Here is a 27,190-nt window from a genome sequence, read left to right on the forward strand (position 1 = left end):
GCTTTTCCATATAAATTCTGGAATCAGTTTGTCAATTCCTATAAAGAGCTTATTGGTTTTAGTTTCTATTGCTTAGAATCTATAGATGGATTTGTCAAAAACTGATGGCTTTACATAACTGAGTGTGTAGATTCATGAACATGGTACATCTTTCCACTTAGGTCTTATTTAATTTCTCTTATTAATAGTTTATTGTTTTTGGTGTAGAAATTTTAAAAAATATAATTTACTTCATTTCCATTACATGTTTTGAGATTCTATGGTAAATATATTTAATATTCATGTTTTATATTTTAACTCCTAGTAAATGGAAATATACTTAATATCGACTTTAAATCCTATGACCTTGCTAAACACAGTTATTAGTTCTAGTAGACTTTCTTCTCTATAATCCCTAGGATTCTCTGCATACATATTCATGTCATCAGAGAATAAATTTTTTATTTCCAGGCTTATTGCACTACCCAAGATATCCCATAAAATTTTAAATCTGAGTAGTGAGCATGGACATCCTTGTCTAGTTTCTTATCTTAAGGAGAAAGCATTCAGTAGTAAAAGCATTCACAAGTAAATGTGTTATCTGTAGGTTTTCATAGATATTATTATCAAGTTAAGGATATTGACTCTATCACTATAATACTATTACAGTCCATGTCTAGATCACTATATTTATCTATAGCAATTAGTTTAATAAGTACTGTCTTTGAGGACACTCATTTTGTGAGTCACAGGACAATCTCTCGATAAACATTGTACTGCCTTTTCAATAAAACTCCTATGTTGCATTTTTAATATATATTTTATACAATTATTTCTTTTAAGTTATTTCTCCCTCATCCTTTACATATGTAGGTGATTTCCATTTGCATTCTCTTGCATGTACTGTTTATTTTATTTCTTTATTTAATTTTTGGCTAAATTTTTTCTCTCATGGTAGACATAAGTAACACAAGAGGTCATAATCTTATCAATTATATTTTTTATGTGAAAACTTACTTATTTACATGAGTATAAAGTCTTTTAAACTTGAATGCTGTTGTGTAATTATAAAACATTATTAAAAATTCACTTAAAATATACAAAATTGAAAGAAAGTCAGTAACTTTTTACTAGCTTTATTGTCTTCACATTCAGATTAAAATTTTTCTTACCATGTGGTAAAACATTTAAATTGGTTTTTGATAAATTATTATTCCAAATATTACAAAAGTTTAGTCTATTAGGCTGACTATAATGCATGCCAAGGTAATTTTGTCTAGAATGTTCAGTCCCTTTTAGCATTTTCTCTTTATTTTCTGTAATTATTGTATCATTTATAGTAAAGCATCTTTATGCCAAGGCTCAGATGTCACTAAATAGTGATCCTCTTTTTTGTTTTAAAGACAGGGTCTCACACTGTTGCTCAGGCTGGTCTTAAACTCCTGGCCTCAAGCAATCCTCCAACTTGTCTCCCAAAGTACTGAAATTACAGTGTAAGCCACCATGCCTGGTCCCCCACCCACCTTTTTTAAACAGCATAACTAATTTCAGGAAGGCTTTAAAACTTTTGTAATTCATATGACTTGTATTTTTTCTCAACATAATCAGATAAAGAAACGAAAAAGAAAAATGTCAAACTTTTTCACTTCCTCAGTTCACAATTCTTTTTTTCTACAATGATTTATTTTTAAAAATGATAAAATTTATTAGCTTAGCTGTTAATTTAATAAACACATTAAATAAGAACCAAAAATAATGTATTTATATAACCTTATGTTTCCTCAGGAATAAGTCAATACTGAAAAACTTATCTACAGAATTTTGAAGTTTTACCCCTTGGTCCCAATATTCATCATTTCACATGGTACCTTAAATATGCTTTTGAGCACATGAATTCATTCATAAAAGAATGTTCAGTTTTCAACTTTTATTCCACCTTTTTTAATTTCATTACCTAAGAAATAACTGTTTATTTTAATCCACAGGGGATAGTACAGTAGTAAGCATGCAGGCACCAAGCAAGAAGACTATCTGATTCAAACCTCTACTTCTTCACAAATTAACTACACATTCTTGGCATACGTATTTAATTCATTTATACATATACTTTATAACCATATCTCATCCAATTCATAATATAGTTGCTAAGATCAAATAATTTTTTTTGATAAAGTGAATACCATAGTGCCTTGTACAAAGAGTACAGTAATTACTGCCTTAACCTTATATCTCATATACGAAGAACAGATCAACATAAAACTAGACCAACATTAAAAATACCTTTTTAAACATTTTATTGTGTACTGTACGTATGTTTCATATGCAAATATATATTAACAGAAACTGTCATATAACACATCTTTGTACATTACAAGTTATTGTGAACAACTATCCAGGTAACAAGCATTATTTTTAATGACATCTGCATTCCAACATTTTTTAAAATTTATCTTTGAACATTGAGGTTGTTTCAATGTATGATTAAATACTTCTAAATATAACCTAACTTAAAAATGTATGATAAACACAATATCATCCATTTGTGGACATAAGATGAATATATATTTTGAAACAATTAATGGGCTTATAGAAAAACAGAGAAAGTCCTGTTTATTATTATTCATACTACTTACCGAAAAGACTTCTGTTTTGCCTTCAGTGTTTCCTATTACAAACCCTAGGATGAATGTTGATGAAGGCAGTCAATTCTTCATCCATTCTAGGACCTGATATTTCAGTAATTACATTAAAGGAAAGCATCAGCAATACTAAATGACCTTGATTATACTGAATGCGAGATGAATGATTAAAAGCCTGGATGAGGCATTAATTTTCTACCTAATTGTTGTATAATTTCAAATGACTACTCTATTTATTTCCCCCTCTGGGTAAAGTTATTTTGGATGAAATAAAAATTACATTGGAATAATTGGCAAAGATCATGGATAGAAACACTGTTACTCAGCAAGGGACCTAGGTGAACAGCCTTGTCAAAGTAGGTTAGGAAATTTCTGATGACTATAGCCAGTGTGGCCACATTTTTAAAGATAGCAATCCATTATCACTTCTCTTCTGCCACGTGAAAAAAGAAGTCAGCCCTCAGAATCTGATTTTCTCCTGGGGTGACGTGGCACTGCTCAGAAAGCAATGAAACATCTCTTTCCTAAAATATGAACTATCGGATGACAAACTCTAAACCCAAATCTTGTTGTTTTGTTCTTCATCCATTGTGTATCTAAGGATATAGAAAACTTAAATAATTTTTATTCTCCTATATTTGAATTTAATTTTATTTTGATTATGTCAGTAGTAAAAACAAAATCAGCTGCAATTATATTCTAAATGATGTAATATGCCCGACGGATGCCAAAAAGGGGTGTATGGTATATATATCATAGTTTTATAGTTTTATATGTATATAGTGTTTTATATAATAGTATTGATATATTATGTATATGTTTTATATATATAGTTACTTATAGGTATGTAGTTACATAGAGAGAAGATATAACACTTTTTTGTTGGTATGCGAAGAGCCTATGAGTATAAGAACAGTTGTAAAAAAGACTCTTTGGTAACGGGAAATTGGTAAGTCTCAGTTTGGTGATATTATCATTTATTTAAATCAGCAAAAATCTTAAAATTCATTGTGGTACAATGGACTAAACTCAGAAGAGAATTTGCTTTCTTAGTGTAGAAATTCACTCAAAGATGACTAGTTTTCTTTTAGTTCTTCTAGAAACAGATTCTTAAAAATGAATTCATAGGATGAATTTCAATTCCTAATATTATACTTTTGCAGAAAAAAAGCCTTATCAAAAGGCTTTATTTTGAAAAAATCTTAGAATATTTTCAGCTTATCAAATAAATTTAGTGATTATGGCAGAGACAGTCATTACTCATTGGCCATCCATATGCAATCCACATTTCCTGCATCGTTGGAACTAATATTGACCAATGGGTTGTGAGTGGAAATAAGAAGTATGACTTGAAACAATTAAGAACCAGTGCGTGGCTCTCCAACTTCCCTCTGCTTTGTCATTGAAACCAATGAGGCAATGGAGCAGCTACAAGATACTATAGTTTCTGACAAGTTGGGTCACTGAGTAGTTGTGTAGAAGACGGATTTTCCCCAGTAATTCACATGGAATGTGTCCTTTGAGCAAGAAAGAAACTACTTGCTGTAATAAGTCACTGAGATTTCAGGATTATTCTATTACTGCAGCATAAACTGGGCTATCCAAATTAATCCAGTGAATTAAACTTAAAAAATATGATATGCAGATCAAGTTTCCTTGGTAGCAAATATGGTTTTAAAATGGAAAAACAAAGTAAATGGCCAAGAGCATCTTAATTCTTGGCAAAATGTGAACTCTGTTGAAGAAATTGATAGAATTGTCATCCCATTTCCAATAACTAAGCTGATGCATTTTTAGAGCCCCTATGAAATAAGTTTTCTTTATCTGAGAGGCTTTGCTGCTCTCAGAGCAATTGACGCAGACAACCTATGTGGCACAGCAGACAAAAATATCTATGAGTCCAGGGTAAAGGTTTTCAAATAGCTCTGTATGACTATTCTTCTGCTTTTCTACTCTCTTTCTCAAGTGGAAAGTATTAATGCTTATCTCATATATGTTCATATGTTGTTAGGATTGCTTAAATAAAATGTTTTAGTTATGACTTCTGACCACTCCACAGAGGGAACAAAACAGCCTAAAAATGTACTATGTGTATGTAAGAAATTATATTTTTTCATTGCCTGTACATACAGCACTGACACATGGATATACATACATATAGGACACTAGAATGTGAAGGCATATGGTGAATATTTAAGAAACTAAGACCTAGCATTTATGGAATTCTCATATTAGTATTTGGGAAAATTGCTCTTATCCTACTGTAATGCATTATATCTTTTTTACTTTTGAATATTGAAATTAAAATGTATTCACAATGGCATCTGACTCAAATTCATCCATATACATTTCTGATCTTAGGCGTCTTGATATGAAAACAAACATTCTATATGTGAAGAATAATTTTCTGATAACTTTGGAAGCAATTTCCTACTTATTTGCAAATACAGTGATGAATCTTTGGCAAATTTTATGCAAGAAGTTACACATATACACATATCACCTGTCTCCTGTTGCCCTACCCACCTTCAAAAAATCTTTTAAAAAAAAATCAAAAACAACCAAAGACAAAACCAACTTAACAACAGTGACTTTCAGGTAGAATGAAGAATTAAATAACAATTTATAATTTCTCTAGTTTAATACCGTATTAAAGTCGGGGTCCTTTTTACATCCCAAGCAGAAACTTAAACATTCTGTGAATTCATTAGCATAATTTTATCTGAAATATCCATCCCATTCTTCGGATCTCCTACTGCCTTCAAGTTCTCCTCTTCTCTCTTTTGAATTTTGAATAGTTATAATGAAAATAACAGTAATTCTTCACTTTTTCCTTCTTATTTGATTGGAATCTATTTTTTGTATTAGGTTTATTTCTAATTCTAATTTATGTCCTGACTCATTGTTTAACTTTTAAAAAAATTGCTTCTAATTTATGTTATCTTGTTGTATGACATATATCGCTGAACCCATCTTAAATCCTTTCGGGAGTAGTGAAGATGAAAAATAAAACATTTCCTATACTAATTTTTTAAAAAACTGGCCTTTATATTTTAATCATGTGGGAAACACATTTTGAGACATCTTGATTATTTGAGCCATGGTTTATTCTGTAAAAATAGCAAGGAAAAAATAAATAATTATGACCAGCCTTATTGCTGTTTATACCTCAAATATATATATAAATTCATTTTGAAGCAGTCATTGGACCACTTACTTTAAGAAAATTCATCCAAAATTCTCCCTAGCTAAAATTAAATTCAGGGCCTTAGAAATTTTTCATCTGAGATATTATTTTAATTATATTTTTTACTTTTTAAATTGTCTCCTCCATCAATTCTGATTTTTCCATTCCTGAAACATGCATATCTGCCTGTTCTTAAGCTAAGCACCAGTCTTTCCATTTCATACTCAAAAATCACCTATGCACCGATAGTGGATGAGTGTTACTTCATGGACTCAGAGTGATTGATGCCATAGCCTGCCTAGGTCCCTCTGTCAAGAGTGATTCCATGACTAAACTCTGACACATTGGGAAAGAGCACTGGATTTCTGCTTCTGTCTAGCACAGAGATACAGGGAAGAATGGAGACAGACATACCTGTAAGGTATTTATCATCCCAATTCTAACAGCTCATTGAATGCTAAGGGTAGAAACAAATGACTTTTCTAGTGTCATTATGAAATGTGATCTAAATTTAGTTTTCCAAACTTATTTGCTATTTTTGCTTCTCATAATTCATTCTTCAGTCAATCTGAAATAGATAGATATAGATGATAGATAGATAGATGATAGATAGATAGATAGATAGATAGATCCTATCTATCCTGTGTAGATCATATTCCTTAATCTCCCACTCAGCTGTAAGAGATCGCTCTTTGTTCCTCCATTGGTTATTTCTTTTCCTACTTTCAAGTTTGAGTGTTTTTGTTTTTAAATGTATGACCAAAATGCCCACATGTTGGGAGTGAGAGAGTGTGTGTGTGTGTGTGTGTGTGTGTGTGTGTAAAGGTAAATTTCTGCATCTTACTTGCCCACCATCATGATTAAAAGTCACTGCCATTTCAGACTTTTTTTTTTTTTGAGACAGGGTCTTGCTCTGTTGCCCAAGCTGGAGTGCAGTGGTGGGATCTTGGCTCACCGCAAACTCTGCCTCCCAGGTTCAAGCAATTCTCCTGCCTCAGCCTCCCAAGTAGCTGGGATTACAGGTGTGCGCCACCATGCCTGGCTAAATTTTTTTATATTTTTGGTAGAGACAGGGTTTCACCATGTTGGCCAGGCTGGTCTCAAACTCCTGACCTCAAGTGATCTGTCCATCTTGGCCTTCCAAACTGCTGGGATTCCAGGTGTGAGCCACCATGCCCAGCCCACAAGTTTGTTTAATTGGACTTTGTTTGGGGCACTTATTAATTATCTCTTGCCTTATTAGGTGGGTAGTTAACTCTAGGTGTAGCCTCTAATTTTTCCTACTTGAATACACTTCTTGAGGTCAAGGGCTTTACCTTACCCATAATTATACCCTATGTAGTACTAAGTGTAATGCCTTATGTATAATGCCTAATAAATAATTGTTTAATTGGATTTTTCTAGGCATTTACAATATAGTCTCCAGTGGTGGTCTGGTATTGTATTTATTTTATTAGAAATAATTAAAAACAAAGTTAAATAAAGCACTATTTTTTTTTAGAAAAGAAATGGATTCAACGTAAAAGAAATACCACACTAAAGGTGATTTTTAAAAGGTTTGAACAGTAAAGGCTAAAAAAATTCCAATTTGCGTTTGTTTGTTGGTTGGTAACTTTATCGTTATAGAACAAGAAAAGCTGATTATGGCTTTGGAACTTTAATACACCAGGAGAGATATAAGTCTGAGTGTTGATAATAGAAAATATCCTGTGGTCTGACATGAAAATAATTTAAAATTTTAAGAGAGTGTAATTGCTACCTTTTTAAACTTCTTTTTAAAATTTTGAGTAGTGAAACCTTTTAAGAAAATAAAACCATATGCAGAAGATTAATAAACACCATAGATATAAGCAGAATTTCCCTGGTCAAGACAAAAGCATCCCCCTCTTGACTTCCTCCTTGTGTCCCTTGGCAACACCCTAAGGACCTCTTCTGAACCCTATGGCTCAAACCACTGTTCTTTACAGTGCTTATGATCAGCATACCCCCTAAGTACCCTAAGTAGCATAATGTTTATGGTGTCATGTGGTGGGCTGAATAATCATCTTCCAAAATTACACCCTAATTCCTGGAACCTGTGAATATTTTTTACTTCACATGGCAAGGGGGACTTTCCAGGTGTGATTAAGCTAAGGGTCTCCAGATAAATTATCCTGAATCATCCAAGTGAGAATCCTATTTTAGTGGAGTGATCCAGGAAGGAAATGTGATGATGGAACCAGAGGTTGAGGTAATACAGTTGCTGGCTTTGAAGTTTGAAGGGGGCCATGAATAAAGTTGTGACAAAGCCTTTAGAAGCTAGAAAAGGCAGGTGGTCCATTAGAGTGTCTAGAAGAAAGACTGCTGTGCTGACACCTTGATCTTTAGCCTTGTAAAATTGATTTTAGAGCTTTGATCTCTAGAACTGAAAGGAATGCATTTTATTGTTTTATGCCACTAGATTCATAGCCATTCATTACAGTAGCAGTAGAAAATTAATATAAGTAATAAGCTAACAACAGGTGAATGGGCATGTCCTGGATTATGGTTATTTGAACTAATCAACAAGGTTTCCCATATTAGTCACATGCCGATTGTTTATTTCCCTTATAGCATAAAAATAATTTATAATTTCTATGGTTGCACCAGAATTTTAAACTATGAATAACATGAGGCAAATTTTTATAGAATTTAATAATTGTCTGTCCTCTCATTGCTTTCGAAGTGTTTTCACTTTGTTTCATCTTCTACACACACACACACAAGCTCTCAGAGACCATTAACCCATTTTATCTATATCAAAAGTTTAATATTAAACATAGGCGGTAACAAATAATTTAATTCAACAAATTTATAATACTTCAGGTTCCTCTATGATGCTATCAGGCAATAATAAAATTTGCAACAGAAAATCATCAATGCAGAGAGCACACTATCTGTTAACTCATCTCAATTTTGAAAAGCTCCAATATATTCAGAAATTCTTCTTTCTTAAAACTTGAACACCTTGAACACAGGCAGGGTGCGGTGGCTCACACCTGTAATCCCAGCACTTTCAGAGGCCAAGGCGGGCGGATCACGAGGTCAGGAGATCGAAACCATTTTGGATAACATGGTGAAACCCCGTCTCTACTAAAAATACAAAAAAATTAGTTGGGCGTGGTTGCGGGTGCCTGTAGTGCCAAGTTACTCAGGAGGCTGAGGCAGGAGAATGGCGTGAACCCCAGAGGCGGAGCTTGCAGTGAGCCGAGATTGTGCCACTGCACTCCAGCCTGGGCAACAGAGCGAGACTCCGTCACAAAACAAAACAAAAAATGAAACTTGAACACCTCGGTACCAGATTTATCTTTTGATGACACATAGCAGATAGCTAATGACTTACCTAAATAAGGTCATCTAAGGACAACAAGTCTGCTACCTCTTCCTTTCATTGCCCTCTTATTTCCAGCTTAAATCCTAATGATAACTACGGTTTTTGGGACTTCTCCCCTTTTCATCATTCCAAATAATAATCATGATCAAAATCTTATCATCATATTAATTGATTCTGCCACCTTTTGGCATCATTATCATCATGTGGGCAGGAGACACCCTGAGAAGAATTGGTTGGTTTCAGAATTTCTTTATTTATATTGGATGGTATCTTCCTGTCATTGCTTTCTTTTTGTTCCTTTTCATCTAAATTTTATTTTTGACAGAAATGACAGCAGCAGAATATGATCTGATGAATTCTGGTCTCTTTTTTCACACATCATTTTATAATTGACTCTTGTATCTTCTTTGGTCTTATTATTGGATTTAAAATAATTTAAAATCATCATAGCAAGTAACAAGCAAATAAAAATTTGGGTCAAATGAAACTAAAACAAACAAACAGGAACACCACCAACAATAGCACCATGCCATTTTCTGGTCTGCTTTGCTTTTATTTTATGATAATGAGCCAATTCTTAATTCTAAGAAATGTGATGGTAGCCTTCTGAGCCCCTCATGTTGATTCATCCTTATGAGATGAGAAAAGTAGAGGGTGTTTCTTTCACTTTATAAAGTCATGAGTCTGATAATTGATAGAGATTGGTGTCATTCTTTAAGTCTGAATCTAGTGCTCCTTCTTCCCTGATATTTTTCTTGGTGGCAAACCAAACTATGGTGCCTGAAAATTCAGCATGGGATTCCATAGGAGGCCATTTTGGGTTAAATAGTTGTATTATACAAAAAGTACATTTCTGATGATAAATTTCAACTATTATGAATTGCTACTAAATTTAACCAATTTGCTCATTATTCTGACTAATTTAGCTTCCAACTTGGAGAAGTAAAGCATGACTGACTGAGTGCATGCTTCAGTCTGGTAGGGTTTCTTTAGGAAACTTGAAAATGATCAGAGATGTTCATTGCTTTGCTGCTGGCTTTACTCCCTCTTTCAGAGAATCTTGTCTGTAATGTATTCTGCTAATCTCATTCTATGCACAAGCAAGAGCTGCTTCCTTTCCATTTGTTTTTTAAATATGCCAATGTTGATTTAATTTATTTTCCTGTGTTGTTCAGCTTGGGTTTTCTACTTCTTTTCCATGACAAATAGGAACATTAACAAATACAGAGATAGAAATAAAATTCAAGTTTCTTATATTTCTTTATATATTTTTTCTTTTCTATTAGGAAAACACTACTTTGGTCCTTACATGTCTATTACATTCCAACAGATTTTTTGATCAATAAATTATGCAGATGGAATGAGTGTTCTTTTATAATTTAGTTTAAGAGTTCCCTGCTTCTTAAAGGGTAAATGCCTTTTTCCTTCATATTTGAAAGCACTTAAATTGAAAGAAACTATTACTGGTTATGTTATTTATATCTAGTCATTATATTTATATATCATATATTTTTACATACTATTACTATTTTTCTGTAGCCTCTACAGACAATATAGAGGCATTTATTCTTATAGGAAACAGGCAAGTTGCATAAACCTTCTGGGCTTCAGTTCCTTCATTTTTATATTAATTCAACAGTGATTGGTTAAGCCCCTTTCCTATGTGCTGTTAGAGATTGGAGAATTGAGGGTAAATAATCACAGCCACCATGAGATGCTTACATTCTAATTGGAGATGGGGTGAGGAAGGAGTGAGAGCAGGTAGGTAAAAGAGATATGAGTACATGTAAGCTAAGTTCTAAAGGATGAGTAAGAACTAAGCAAGTGAAAAAGGCATGGAGATGGGAGCAGACAGGGAAGTCCAGGCAAAGCCGATAGTTTAACTAAAGTCATGAAGGAAAGCAAGAGTCCTACATCAAGGGCAGCTCAAGTAAGGAGGAATTACCAGATCAAAAAATATAAGGCAGAGAATGGATGGAAATGAGATTACAGTGTGATGGAAATAAGATAACAGAGAGTCAGCACCCTTTGCTAAGTAGTTTGTAATTCATATGCAGGTGATATAGGGGAACTGTCGAAACATTTAAAGCATGGAAATAATGGGGTTATTTTTGTGATTAACATAGATTACTCTAAAATTTATGCAGTGAATGGATTTGAGAAGTCTAACAACATTGATACTCAATTTCAAATATTCCATTGTCCCCATGAATTCTTTTTGTTCATGAGACAACATGAACTATTTATTGTGATTTAGTAAATATGGTATTGCTTTGCTCTGTAAAATGAGGACAATAATATTTGTATGACATCACCCAAGGAAAAGAGACTGTACCTTACCACTTTAAAGTTCTAATGCAGCATATGCATTTAATGGAGAGTCACTAACTTTCTAACATCTTGAATAAGTACTTATTTTTGGTATCTATGACATGTTAGATATTGTGTTAAAGTGCTTACATCTGGGTACTAATTTAATTTGGATAATAACCCAACATAGAGATGTGGTATAATTACAGCTCACTATAATTATATGTGCTATGTGCTGTGTGTGCTATAATACCTTATTTTAGTCTCATAGCAGCCCTGATAAGGAGTTGTGGTTAGTCCCCATTATAAAAATGGTAAAACTGGTTCATAGAGCTTTATTTAAAGTTTTGTAAGTAAGTAAGTAGTAACAATGGGGATAAAATTAAAGCTAGCACTGCGTGCCTTTACTTTGTGCCTTTACTGTGTGCCTAGCACTTTGGTCTAGAATGTGCCTTTAAAGCCTATTGATATAGAATGGGTCCATAGCACAGTGTGTGGTACTGTCCTTTTGGAGGAAAATGAGAATTCGAGTCCCATAATTTAACCAGGGATTCACAGCAGTGGCAGAGCCAATCCAACCCACTTCTCTGATTTCAGGTACAGTGTCCTTTCCATTGCACTAGAGCTGTCTTCCTACTTTATCCATAGGCTGCACTCAGAAAACCAATGCTCCTCATGACCAACCTCAGACTTTGTGGCTCTGATTGTCTTCTGGACTGTGAAGCAGTGTTTGTTTAGGCCTGAATATGTATGCCGCGGGCACACACACACACACACACACACACACACACACACATCACATGATCAACAAATGATCACCTGTTTTCTGGGTTGTGTTTCAAAATATCTTGATTGTATTTTGTTGGTATCTATCTTTTAAAAATGGTAGTGGAATTTGATTTACCAGGCTACATAACTAACCAGAGTGCATCACTCCTCAATAATTTATTACATGTTTATCTCAAACTACAGGAGAGGTTTTTGTTTTTTTTTTTTTAAAAAAAGAATATTTTAGATCACTCATTTCCAGTCTTATGTTCTACAAAGGATCTAAATTTTTTCAAATTTGGGGGAAAGATTGAAGTTACAGTTTATATAGCCCAATTTTTTTTCAGTATGTCAGCTCTATAGATGTTAAAAAGTAAATAACAGCCATTTCAATTCCAATCATGAAAAATATCTCTTCATCTATTTATTTACTCATTATATATACAAATCACCCAATTGTCTGTCTGTCATCAAATCAATTCCACTGGAATCTTGTTTCTCTCTCTCTCAGCTTTCATTGCTGATCTTTGAGTTTCAAATTGGAATTATTGCATAGATGATGGGAAGAACAAGCTTTCTTGAGAGAGAAAAACGGTATCTAAATCCTAAAATCCTTAGGAGCTTCCAACCTCCAACATAAAATAAAATGCTTCCACTTTTTCCTCTTTACATTTTATGTATTTTTTTGTTTTATTTTTAATAGTTTATACCTTCACTTGGTTCAAAAACCAAAATAATATAACAAGGCAAACATTGAGAAATCTTGTTTCTATTCCTTTCTCCTGTAGGTAGCTATTTTTATTTTTTTGGTATAATTTTAGGCATATTTGAGCAAACATAAATACACACTTTTCTGCCCTTATCTGTTCTTTCATAAAAGAAAGCATAGTATACAAAACTTACTTTTTTTTTCTTTTAACAATGGTATTTTTTTCCTATTATTCTTGTAACAAGTGTCCATAAACTTAGTGGCTTGAACAACATGAATTACTTTACACTTCAGGAGGTCAGAAGTCAAAAATCAGTTTTACAAGGCTAAAATCAAGGTTTGCAGAGATGGTTCTTTCCGGGGGCTCCAAGGAAGAATATATTTATTGCCTTTGCAAATTCTAGAGGCTCCTTTGGCATCCCTTGGCCAGTAGCCAAACCACTCCATTATTTGTTTCCATCTTCCCATTGTTTTCTCTTATGCCCTCAAAACTCCCTTCAGCTCCTTGTTATGGAAACAATTTGAGATTACATTTAGGGCCCACCTAGATAATCCAGGATAACCTCCTCATCTCAAGAGCTTGAATTTAATCACATTTACAAAGTCCCTTTTGTCACTTAAGGCAAGACTCAGGTTCTGAAGATTAGGATGTGGATATCTTGGTGGGAGGTGTTATTGTTCATCATGACACAGCAACATATCCTAAATATCAATCCATGTCAGTTATTAGGTAGGCAGCTTTTTTACTTTCTTTTTATAGTTTTATAGTATTTCATGCATAGCTTTACCAGGGTTTATTTAACTAATTTCCTAATCATGGATAATTTTTGCTTTTACAGATAATGCTGCAATGAGCAAACTTATGAAAATAACATTTTGGACATGCACAGATATACAATATAGTATATATAAATATAAAACCATTAAATAATATATGAAGGATATATTATTAAATATTAACTTTAATATTTATTAAACATTAACAGTAAAATTGTATTAAATGAATATATGTTTATGAATGGACTTTTATAATTAGTTTATATTACTTGTTAGAATGATATAGTATTCAACATTCTGTTTTTTTTTTTTTTACAGGTGCGAAGTTTAAGAAATCTTGTTCACACAAATAGGTAAGAAAGCGGTTATAGCAATATCTCTCAATTCTTTAAATTATTTTGTAATCACGTATACAAAGCAAAATAGTGATCTATCACTAAAAACTAATGACTTATCAACTGACAGCTTAATTATGTGCTCCTGTAACTTTTGTTATATGCAAATAGTTGGAAAACACTGAATCCATTTCTTTCCCATTCATCAGAATCATTCACCTTTTCAAAATCAAAAGTAGTATTTTGAAAATCATTGCTACATTTTGGCTGTTCTGGGGTTTTTACCTCCTAGAGTAATGAAAGATGGTAAAATCTAGGAGGCATGAAATAAGATGTAAATTGGGGAAGAAAACTTAAGAAGAAAAGTTAGGAAAAGAGGCAGAACTCAACTACATGTTCCTTCTTCAGCAGATCAATTTTGTTTTTGTGCACTTAAGAGAGATGAAGATCTGAAAATCGATTCCTTTAAAACATCACTTTTTGTGTACTCTGGAGGTAGAATGAACCCCCCAGGGTATTCATACCTTACCAGTATAAAGAATGAAGATATTCACTATTTCAGATTATATTCTCAGACACCAAAGGTTATACTTTTACTTCCTTCTTAATGGCATACATAAATTTTGGAAGCACTGCATTACAGTAAAGGGTCTCTGAAATAATCTTTCTTCAAGAGCAAAGATTGTCTCGTCTACTTAAATTGTCCAGAATAACTCCTGGTGCTTTCCAAATATATGTAAGTAATAAAACCTTGTGGAATGGGTGAGTGAAAGTTACGGAGAATAAATGTGATGCATAAACACCTAGTTCAAATTTGGTCAGCTTTCTGTTCATCTGCCAGTTTCTTCTAAGGGCGTCAGAACCTTGGCCCTAATAGGCAGTTCAGCCGCCATTTTAGAACTGTAGCAGGGAAGTAAGTGAGACTGTTCCTGCTGGTTTTGATGTCTGGCTGGGGCTCCAAAGCAGAGCACAGTGGGTGTTAAATGCCCACACATTCTAGAAAGGTGCTAGACCATCTAGGCAGAATTTGTTGGAAGGTGGCCCAAATTGGTTCCAAACATCTAACCTATCACCACCTCCAGCCTATACATAAAAGGAGGCTAGTAAATTAATGGGTGAGAACTGACGAATGAAGATTTCCTTAAGAAACATTTTGGAGTGCTATTTTTTTTTCCTCTCCCATTTCTTGGAGGGGGCAGGGGGCGGAGAATGTGCTCTTCTTCAACTTAAGCCAAATAAATAGGACTCCAAGAGAATCATCCGAAGGATGGGGAGGTATAAACACTAATGCCTGACTCTCACTGTAAAAGAAATAGCTCAAAGCTGTCTGGTGTTAGCTGAGAAGCAGAACAAAGAGAGAGGGCTCCATAGGGGATGGCTTTTATTTCCAGTGTTTGCTGGAAAAAGATACGAGTTTTTCCTTAGATTAAGAGGTTGTTGAGTAATGTAGGCAAGCTGGAGCCTGGATGGCGTGACCCCAAGATCTGTGTGGGACATTTGCAAGAAGAGAGCAGCTGGAGAGGAGAATGTGGGGGATATTTGAAGAACTTTCAAGAGAGAATATTGATATTTAGGCACCGGCCTTCCAGAGAGCTACAATTTCCACTTTAAAACAGTACCAGTCAAGTAAGAACTTTCTCTCCTTTTACCTCCTCTTCTCACCAACCTCCTTCCACCCTTGAAAATATAGGAATGATGACCTAGAAGCACCAGAGCAAATATAGGAGTGTTGGAACATGGAGAGTAAAAAGGCCCCCACTTCCCACTTCTTTTTGTTACAGGTTTTCTAGCAATGGCGTCTGAGGTGTGAGAGAAGTCTTGATTGGGTATGAGACTGGAACTATAGTATTAGATTTCACTGGATATTTAAGAAATGAGACTTTCTTAACAATGAAGGTGGCCAGAAAACATTCAGATCTGATATGATTTTCTGTTGGTGATGGGAGATCTAATAGCAAGGAGTTGTGAGAAACTATAGTCATTTCCTGTTGATCCATGTTTAACTCAAACTGGTTACATAACAATACCCAATATGTTCTTTTTTTAACCCAAGATTTCAAAATGATTTGTTGAAAGCTCATTCATATCCTCTAATGTGAACTTCTTTATAACCAATTTTAATGAACTATGCAGTAGAATCTGATGTGAGTATCGAAAGGAACAGAGAAGTTATACTTCAGTGTAGGAAGAGAGAATGTCAGCCCACTGCCTTAACTCGGTTGGCATTTTGAAGAAAATTGACAGAGCCCACCTCCAGATTTTATTGGGGTGGGGGAAAGAAGAGAAAATGGAAGATATGTTTTAAACCACTTTTGGCAGGAAAAGTCATTTCCCTATTTAGAGTCTGGAATAAAAATGTAGTTCCCATTAAGTAATTTTTACTTACTTCTGTATAACCCAATTAAACACCCCTCATATTCCCACTCTCCTGCAGTAACTCAAATACCACTTAATCCAATGTCATGTGGGCATCTTGCTTCTATGTTTTCGTCTTAACTTTCTAAATTCCCAAATTCTTCATCTCACTAGCTTCAAGTGAATTTTTCAGTGGGAAAGTACTCTGAATAATATGTAATATTTCTTGTGTGTTGCCTTTGTGACAACTTGTTCTAAGCACTTTATGTGTATTACTTATATTACTATAACTTCTATACTATAAGTTATTACTATAACTTCTATTGTTGGTATCATTGTTATTCTCATTTAAAGATGTTTCAGTAGAGGCACAGAAAAGCTGAATAACTTTTATTGCTGGTAAGTGTAGGGCCTGAATTTGAATCCAGGCATCTTGCTCCAGAGCCCTAACATTTTCCAATCTCATTATAAACTGCCTATAAAAGCAACTTGCTTTTCCATTCCAGGTTGACAGGCAGGCAGGGTGGCAACACATATAAAAAGCATCTTAGGTTCCACTAGTCAATCTCTTTTTGGAGTAGCTTCCACTGGAATTCTGTAGGTGTTGATTCATTTTTACATAACCAATGTCTGTAAACTTGAAGATCAAATTCTTATGGTAGGAAATAAGACAGTTTTAAAGATCAAATTTCCAAGTTCAGGGACCATGAAATGACAATTGAAAACCAGGAGTAATGAGCTGTAAAGATAAATCAATACATGGAAAGACAGGATGAGTATTTTAAGCAGCTGAAATAACTTGTACTTACACAAAAAGGAAGAAAATATCTGACCACATCAGACTGTATTTTCCTGAGATCGCTGCAAAAATCTCTCTCATTCCACCAGCTCTACTACCATATGTTTGGAAAATATAATCTGCCACATTGACCTAAATGTTAAAAAATAAGCAATAATTACCAAGTGCCTTACATCTCCCTTCATAGGAAAAACTCGGAGTTTATAAATTTCAGAAACTTAACACCCATATTGTAAAATTTCCCTTTCACATTATTGATGTTGCCAGCACCCTCTTAATGCCATTTCTTTTGCTGTGCCCATTATTTTTCAATGACGGTGACATAAGAAGTAATGTGCCATCTGCATGGCCTTTTACTGCATTATGTTCTCCTAGGATAGTCTTCTAGGGCCTTTGTGACTCCTGCTTCCTGGGAGCCATTCTAGACTCTTCTCTGAGTGCCATGCTTCTTCCCCAGCATCCTACTTCTCCAGCCCCACTACCATTCTAGCTGTGTGGGCTGCCCCATCCTGCTAACTGGAAGACGGATTTCTATTATCAAACATAATTTATTTCAAGGAAGATAGGGTACCATTTAGAAACCTATCTTTTTGGTTATACTGCAAATCTCAATTTGTTGTCTATTAACTGCCAGGAGTATACTCATCTCTCTAAAAGGTTATTATTGGGGAAAGGGATCTTTCCTCTTCAGGTCCACACAGCAGCAGCTCTCTAATGAAGTTTTGAAATATGAGCTGTGAAGGAGGCAGTGATGGTGCTTTACTGGCCAGCAGTTGTTAGTTTCTCAGTGGTCTAAAGGGAAATATCCGAAAACCAACCTGACTTATGGAGAACTGTGAGAAAAATACTCTTAACACTTTAAGGTGGCAATGCCAACATTCAATGGCCTCTCCCTCCCCTTTGAGGAAGCCTCCTGGCGCCAGGGTGACAGAATGAGATGTATGAGGTCTGGTTTAGATGTCTTCCAAGCTGGCCTTTTGTCTGCTATCCCAGCATCACAAAAATAGCTTAGGGTGAGAAATTTACAGGCCAGCATGTAAATTCCCTCATTACTTTATTAAATAGTTTGAAAGGAACATGATTAAGAAATTAAATTCAATCTAATGTTACTGTAACTGGTTTTTCATGATAAGCATTTTTTGTAACTGGTTTTTCATGATAAGCATTTTTCTTAATGTTAACAGAAGGCTGATCCTTTGTGTGGATTGAATTGTGCCCCCTATAAGACATGTCCAATTGCTAACCCCCAGCACCAGTGAATGTGACCTTATTTGAAAATAAGGCCTTTACAGAAATACTCAGGTTAGCATGAGGTCATACTGGATTAGAATGGGCCCTAAATCCAGTGACTGGTGTCCTTATAACACAAGGAGAGACACAGAAAGACATACACAAAAGGCATATGGAAATTGGAGTGATGCAGCTATAAGCCAAGCAAGGCCAAGGACTATGAGCAACCCCAGAAACTACACAGAGTTAGGGGAAGGATTCTTCTAGAGCTTTCAGAGGAGCATACCCCTGCCAACACCTTGATTTTGGACTTTTAGTCTCTAGAACAGTGAGGGACTATATTTCTGTTGTCATAAGCCATCCAGTTTGTGGCAATTGTACAGCAGCCCAAAGAAACTAATGCAGCCCTATATATGAAAAATATGGTAATAACCTTACTTTTTTTTTCAAGGAGAAATAAACATAGAATAAACATAGTAGCTTAGAACACAGATTCTGAAACCAAACTGACTGGGTTTAAATCCCATCTCTGCCAGTTACTAGCTATATGAAATTGAGCATCTTAACCTCTCTCTTTCTCAATTCCTTCATCTTTAAGAAGTGTATAGAACTTGGAAAAGGACCCTGCACATATTAAATGCTATATAAGTGCATAAGTGCTTTTTCATTTGGTAGGGTCTTTCCAATATATTCCCTCATAGCCACCCCTGAAAAATGTTTTTCCACCACAAAATCTTACCTTTGTTTGCCTATTAACCCTTCTGTAATTTCTCTTAACATTAAACTCTATCAAACTTAGAGTTAACTAATCTTGAAACAAATTTACAACATGTTCCTGCTATTTAATTATTGCAAAAAATAAGCAGAAATGTATTTATTTGTTGAGTGTTTATCAAGCATCTACTGCACACCAATTTTTGTGTTTGAAAAAAATTCATACTCTATAATAATAGAGTCTATAGTCTAGTGGAAATATTGAATGTTGGAGTAATTCACTATATACATTCTCCTTTGATATGAATACTTACTTGAATTACTGGAAGCAGAAACATTATTAAAATTCAACATTATTTGAAACTTTGATTGCATTTTGTATTTGCAAACACGTCTTCCATCTTTTCAAATCCTACACCTTGCATTTTGCTACACCTCAGATCCTGTTTCAGGAGGATATGCCACTCTTATTTACAGAGAGGAAATGGATTCTTGGCTTAGACCAAATATAGAGGAGTCTCCGCTTATCTGTGGGTTCACTTTTCTGAGTTTTCACTTACCTGTGGTCAGCACAATCTGAAAATAGGGAGAACAGTACAACAAGGTATTTTGAGAGAGAACACATTTATATAACTTTAATTACAGTACATTGTTATAATTGTTCTATTTTCTTCTTTGATATTATTGTTAATCTCTTACTGTGCTTAAGTTATAAATTAAACCTTATTTATAAATTAAACCTTATCATATGTATGTACATTTAGGGAAAACATAGTATATCTAGGGTTTGGTACTACTTGCAGTTTCAGGCATCCACTGGAGATCTTAGAAGGTATCCCCTGTGGATAAGGGGGGATTACTATACTATCATTTCTTATCAGTTTGATATTCAATGGCTTCTCTTTGAGATGCTAAAATGTTAAATGAGTTTTTGCATATTAATTAAGTCTAGCCACACAAATCAGAAGAAACTAGGAATGGGGACACATGGAAATAGGTGACACCTGCCCCAGCTTTCTATCTGGTATATTCCTTATTTTTAGATATGAAAATATCTTTTTTTGTGTCAGGACCACTGACTAGCAATGACACAAAAAATTAGAGCTTTTAGTGATAACTGAAGTTATTTCAGTATGCTTTGACTAAGGATATGTGTCCCTCCCCAGTGAATTTGGGGAGGGATGGTCCCTTCTGTCCGTTTGTCTAATACCCCACATTTCTCTGAGAAGTCCTATCATTTTGATCATTTCTAATTTAAACCCAAGGACACCCTTTGTGCATTCTTTTCTCATTGCTGTTTCCAATAGCAGTGGCGTAAATGGGAAGGCTCAGACTATAGATTCCACCACATCACTTGAAATGCCAACTTGGCAGTAATCATTTTATTCTTTTTAGTTCAGAACATGTATTTTAAAAATGAAAGGGTATTGACTAGTTAACAACTAGAGATTTTTTTTTTCCAGGAAACAATTTCCTAGACTTTAAACCAAAATTTGGAGCTTAAGAAACACTAAAGAAGACAGTACTCTATGTAAAGTAGTATTAATTGGGGTTTCACTGTAGGTCTATATGCAAATCTTAACTTTTAACCAAAAAATATATAACGATATAAAGTGCAAAAAGTTTAAGCTTTACACAGAAAATGTAGATACAAAATCACTTTTAACTTAAAAAGCAGTTTATCTTTCAAAGTTTATCTGTGAAGAAAGAGAAACATTTTGTACATAAATCTTCCCAGTTTTCATTGACAATGATGCTGTTATTTAAGCATCCCTGTAATTAAATGTCACTTTAAAAATAATGGACGTGTCAGGGTATCTTTTTAAATGGAAAAAAAAAGTATATTTTTGTAGTATTAACAGAAGTAATACTAAACCAAGATTTCCCAAATTACAGAATAAAATTAATATCTTCTTTTTTTCCCCCAGCAGTGATCTCTTTTCTATGATTCCTTTTCTGTGAACATTCAGGACTATCTATCTGAACGAAATGGGACCCCCATCTCCTGCCACTTCTGGAGAACAAACAACACACTCAAAACCATTTACCCATCATCATCACTGTCCAGATCATTGCACAGGGTGGGTTTACATGATCTGCCCACCCTGAAAATGTGGCTAAGTATTCCAATCATAGCTGTTGCCAGTGTTTCCCACCATTGCTGTATATTCTTAGTAAATGGTAGTTGTTAAAAATATAAAATAGGCTTGCTTCATGAGAAGAAGAAAGTACTTTCTCTCGTAAAGTTCCTTTAAGTATTGGCATAGTAAGTGTTCCTTTTCTCATTGATACCATAGTTTTTTACTGTGTTTTGTTTTGCTTCCTTCAGATTTTAAAGGAAAAATAAGGTAATGTTGCTGATTTTCAGAAATATTTTCAGCTTCAGATATCTGTGATAAAAATGAGAAAAAAGAAGTGGATGTTCTGTCAGAAGGTATTGGTGAGATAGGAGACCCAGAATTGGGAGAAGCAACTTAGATGGAGAGCAACTTAAATGGGAGAAGTGATGAACATGCGTGAGAAAAAAGTGACTCTGCTCCCTTTGTGATCGGGGCGAACATGACTAACTGATCCAGGAATTTGTTTCATTTGGTCATGAATGGGCTTTGCAAATCCTTCCTAATGACATGACAGTGTCACCTACTGGCAAAGCAGGACCCTATGAGGCATCTAAAGGGAGATTTAGCCAGATATGTTGTTTATCAGAAGCCAGGTACTTCCTCCACTTTTTATCCTCCCTACTTTTCCTTTCTACAGAAATGATTTTTTTTTCAGGTCAGTAATTTAATAAACATACCTACTTTGTGCTCAGCACTCTACTAAGAGCTTTTATGTACATTATTTCATTCTACATTCACCAAAGTGTAAAGAGATAGGTGCATTTCCACTTTGTAGATGAGGCTCAGAGAGGTAAAACAACTTGAACAGGCAGAAAGTTGTAGAATTAAGAATGACACATGTTAGACTCCAGAAAGCATGCTCTTTACCTCTGTAATAGATCATTCTGTCTCTTCAGTTTAAATGCAAGGGACGTTAATACCACTCTAGAATTTTACTTAATTCTATTGTCTTCCTCCTAATTAATTAACTACCTAATTCTTGAAACAGATTAGAAGCAGATAGTAAAGAAGTGTCCTTATTTTCTTCTAGGTATGTCTTTGCATTATTAAAGTGTATCTCATTCTTTAGATTGCCTAGTCTTAAAGTCCAGGTGGTTAAGTTAATTCAAGCAATTAATTGGTTGATTGAGAGGTAAAATACTATAAAACTGATGGACTAGCATGACAAGACTCTGTATAAAAGTGGATGTATTTGTTCATCCATTACCTATTTCTTAACATTTTCTAGAAAATTAAGTAAGTAGCTACAATATACAAAAATAGAAGATAGCGTAAATATAAATTAAAAGATGTAATAAAGAATCTACTTTTACCAGGTGTAGTCCCAGCTACTTGGAAGGCTGAGGCAAGAGGATCACTTGAGAAGAGACGTTCAAGGCTGTAGTGCACCATGATTGCACCTTGTGAATAGCCACTGAACTCCAGCCTGAGCAACAGAGTGAGACCTCATCTGTAAACAAACAAACAAAACTGGTCCTGAATTTCAATGTCAATTTATTGTAGAAATCGTAAAAACTTAATCCTCCTAAAATAATGCTGTTTTTAGGGGCAACACATAATTGTGTACAATTTCATGTTTCTTTTGAAGTGATAAATTAATTAAAAATAATTGAAACAAACAGTTATTAAAGAATAAAGAAAGACATTGTGACAAAGAAATGACCGGGAACCACATAAAGCAAAATATTTTGTACTTTCAAATAATGCTGATTTTTAGGGCTAACAAGTTTCAGTAGTAGCTTAATAAATATACATTAAGAAATGCCCTTTCTGAATTCAATTTTATGATGTTCAAGTACAAAAAATATTCATCCATTGAGACTTTGAACTGTGAAATGGTCAATGAAGAGGTGAGCAGCACTTAACTTGAAGCTAATGTCTCATCAAATTGTTCGAACTTCACTCCTTGGTCATAAGGTTTTCCAGATCCAGAGCAAGGTAGCCATATGGCATTGATATTCGAAATACAAAGCCAAGTATCGGTTTTAAAAACAGTATTATTGATTTTTTTCTTCTTTTCCAATTTTCTCTTTTTGAAATTGTGCTGCTACAAATTTGAATTTTTAAAATGTCTTATTTTTCAAATTTGTATTGTTTCATCTATTGAATGGTTTTTACCTTAAGGAAGTTCAGAAAGTTTTTATGTTCTCAGCCATTCTTTTTAATAGAAAATATCTTAAAAACTGAAAAGCCTCTGAAAGGCTCAGGTGAACGAAAATAGAAAAAAAAGTATCTATCTATCTATCTCACTCTTTTTTTTAATTCCTCTTTAATGCTTCCCTTACAAATATATTGGAAAGAAAACTATTCAGGTGGTACAAGGCTTCTCCCTGGTTTCATTTTTCTTGCTCGTATATACAATTAATTAATTATTTGTGGCAGCATTATTTTTACTTTGGAGCCCTGATTTCCCGCAATTATTGGTATGATGGAGCTCAGACCTGTGTTTCAGAGTTAAATACTCTTCCAAGAATTTCCACATTATAAAACTCCCCAACCAGCACTAAACTGTACACATAAAAATTGTAAAAATGGTAAATTATATATGCATATTGTACCTTAACATTTTTTTATAAAAAATAAAGATTTTTTTAAAAAAAACAAACAAATACCTCCTGCCCCACAAAAAAAATTTCTCACCCCATCCAAGTACCAGTCACTAGACTCTAACAAACAGTTCGGAATTCAACTGGTGTCCAAAAGGTTAACAACATTACCAAGGTGAAGGAACCAAATCGGTATCATACATTGGAGCCATGGGGAAGCTTTTGGAACTAGGATTTCTGAGATCTTTTTACCATATACAGCAGGGAAATCTTTGTAAAAAGGAGGAAATTGGTATAGTATATTCTGCTGCTGGCACAAAAAGTGTTTTTACCAAACTAAAGTATCCTGTAGTTCAAAAATGTTATCACAAGATTCCATTTGTGTATCTATTTAAAGTTTTGGTATATTTTCAATAAAAATTAATAAAAATATTTCTTCTCATAATATGTGGTTTAAATCCAGATTATTTTACTGTAATATGTCTTGATAGAGTTTTAGAATATTGAAATAGGGTATTAAGATGCTTTAAATCGATTACTGATTTGAACATTATAAGTGTGTATTTGTGTATGTGTGTCATATTCAAATATGATGAATCATGTATGTTGGTGTGTGAACATATGCATATATAAAGCATTTTTATCAGCTGTTTCTGGCTTCATACCACAGAGAACAATCTGAACTGTCAAAGAAAATTAAACCTTGAGTAAGAATTCCTCAAGCTAGTGCATATCATTTGTTGTTTTCATTTTCCTGAAAGGAAAATATTAGTGTTGTTACTACCTGAATAGATTAAAAGACTAAAGAAAATTTGTTCATTAGAGATTTAAAAAAAAGTGTCAGTGTTTGTAGAGTCAGGCATAGTACCAGCATGACATGGATCAAATTTGTCCAAATAATTTGAATTATTGTTACTATATTTGGGTGGTGTGTGTGTATGTCGTGGTGGGCGGGGGGGAGTGGTTGTTGTTTCATATTTTCCCTTAGGGGACATAAGTAAGTAAGTAAAGTATTTACAGTAAACCCATAGTGAGTTCAGATGAAGCAAGAAAGATAAGTATTTATCTATCTTCATAATTTCTTAGACCAGAAGAAGTAAAAGTTATTAAATACATAATTAAGCATCCATAAACAAACTAAATAATTACCTTTGTACCTTGTACTTATTATGAAAGGTTTATAATATGTAACTCATACGATGTGAAGATTCTCTTTAGTCATTACATAAAATTACATTTTTGACACAGATGGTAACCTACCTTCCTTCCCTCCTACCTTCTTTCTTCTTTCCTCCCTTCCTCCCTCCTACCCTTCCTCACTAATTCTTTCACTCCCTTCTTTCCTCTTTGTTTAAATAAAAAGGTCTCATGATTTTTTGTGTGTAATTTTTGTTTTGTTTTCTTTAAAATTCCCTATTTTGCAGTCCCATCAAAAAGTGAGCAAAGGACATGAATAGACCTTTCTCAAAAGAAGATAGACAACAAATCAATGAACACATTAAAAAATGTTCAACATCACTAATCATCAGGGAAATGCAAATTAAAACCACAATGAGATACCACTTTACTCCTGCAAGAATGGACATAATTAAAAAGTCAAAAAACAATATATGTTGGCATGAATGTGGCGAAAGGGGAACACTTTTATACTGCTGGTGGGAATGTAAATTAATACAACCACTGTGGAAAACAATATGGAGATTCCTTAAAGAACTAAAAGTAGAGCTACCATTTGATCTGGCAATCTCACCACTTGGTATCTACTTAAAGGAAAGAAAGTCATTATATATATGCAAAAGACACATGTAAATGCATGTTTATAGCTGCAGAATTCGCAATTGCAAAGATACGGAACCAACTTAAGTGCCCATCAACCAACAAGTGGATAAATAAAATGGTATATATACACCACGGAATGCTACTCACCCATAAAAACGAATGGAACAATATCTTTTGCAGCAACTTAGATGGAGATGGAGGCCATTATTCTAAGTGAAATAATTCAAGAATGGAAAACCATATATTGTATGTTTTCAGTTACAAGTGCGAGCTAACTATGAGGATGCAAATGCATAAGGAACATTTAATAGACTTTGGATACTTGGCAGGGAAGGTTGTGAGGCAGGTGAGGGATAAAAGACAACATACTGGGTATGGCATAGATGCTCAGGTGATCAGTGCAGTAAAATTGCAGAAATCACTGCCAAATAATTTATTCATATAACCAAAAACCACCTGTACCCCAAAAACTTTTGAGATTTTTAAAAAATTCCCTATTTTGGATACATTATTTAACTTTCCAAGGAAAATACATTTGCTTCCTGTATGACAAAAGTATCAATTTTAAATGTAATTGAATATTTGTTAAGCGAAAATCTCTTGCAATTTTTGTCCACGTGAAACACCGCTTCCATATCTCAGATGAGATCGGGCACATTCAGGGTGGTATGGCTGTAGGCTGCTTCCATATTTCAAACTGGAGATCATTAAAAGTTACAGTTTATGATGCTGTTATCTCTGATACCATCTGGATAATACCTGGCAGTATAAAAAGCCTGAGCGTATATATCAATTAAGGCTATTTTCTCATTCCAGTAGGTCTTAGTGAAACTCCATGTGGAAATGAGTCTATACAAGGAAAGAAAGTTGTTCAAATTTGAAGGGGGACAACAGACAGCAAGTGAAGTATGCAGGAGTTTTATGGAATGTGAGCTGAGGAATAGCTAATAAAAGTATGCCTGCATGACTTCGTATGAGAGGAGGGTCAAGGAAGGTGAACGTTAAATTGACAAAGGAAATATTTCAAGGAAAATTGCAGACTTAAATGGACTCACCCTTTCTCATAACTGAGACCTAGAAGCTTAGTGTGTTAAACTCAGCTCTGGAGACTTTATTCATGAAAGCAAGTTTTGAGACAGGATAGAATAGGTTATCTGGGTCTTTGAACTTGAATTGAATCGCCTAGGAAGAATAATTTTTTAAAAAGCTTGAGAAGGGGGGCATGGAGAAAAGAAGGCTGAATAGGAACAGCTCCAGTCTACAGCTCCCACTGTGAGTGATGCAGAAGACGAATGATTTCTGCATTTCTGACTGAGGTACCGAGTGCATCTCACTGGGGATTGTCAGACAGTGGGTGCATCACAGTGGGTGCAGTGCACTGAGACTGAGGTGAAGCAGAGCAAGGCATCGCCTCACCTGGGAAGCACAAGGGGTAGGGGAATTCCCTTTCCTAGCCAAAGAGAGGGGTGACTGACAGCACCGGGAAAATTGGGTCACTCCAACCCTAATACTGCGCTTTTCCAATGGTCTTAGCAAACGGCACACCAGGAGATTATACCACGTGCCTGGCTTGGAGGGTCCTACACCCATG

At 34.4% G+C, this 27,190-nt stretch overlaps 2 long non-coding RNA genes across 6 annotated transcripts in view; one reads left to right on the top strand and one right to left on the bottom strand.

The window, feature by feature from the left end:
- The window catches only part of LOC134810088 (uncharacterized), a 795,882-nt gene extending 771,342 nt beyond the window's left edge, over positions 1-24,540 (top strand). Inside the window, exons 7-10 of one of the 4 annotated variants that reach the window (XR_010157273.1) lie at positions 14,040-14,074; positions 21,083-21,235; positions 21,484-21,867; positions 22,591-24,540. This is a non-coding gene — a long non-coding RNA (uncharacterized LOC134810088). The remainder of the gene's footprint in view (positions 1-14,039; positions 14,075-21,082; positions 21,236-21,483; positions 21,868-22,590) is intronic. The other 3 variants (XR_010157274.1, XR_010157275.1, XR_010157272.1) reach the window with 3 other exon arrangements.
- The window catches only part of LOC107974706 (uncharacterized), a 210,225-nt gene that overhangs the window by 11,583 nt on the left and 171,452 nt on the right, over positions 1-27,190 (bottom strand). For both annotated transcript variants that reach the window (XR_010157277.1, XR_010157276.1), the window contains 3 exons: positions 22,588-22,724; positions 19,469-19,730; positions 17,221-17,342 (listed from right to left, as the gene is read on the bottom strand). This is a non-coding gene — a long non-coding RNA (uncharacterized LOC107974706). Of the gene's footprint in view, positions 1-17,220; positions 17,343-19,468; positions 19,731-22,587; positions 22,725-27,190 lie in introns of those variants that run through there.

Source organism: Pan troglodytes, chromosome 4 (assembly GCF_028858775.2).
Source record: "Pan troglodytes isolate AG18354 chromosome 4, NHGRI_mPanTro3-v2.0_pri, whole genome shotgun sequence".
NCBI lineage: Eukaryota > Metazoa > Chordata > Mammalia > Primates > Hominidae > Pan > Pan troglodytes.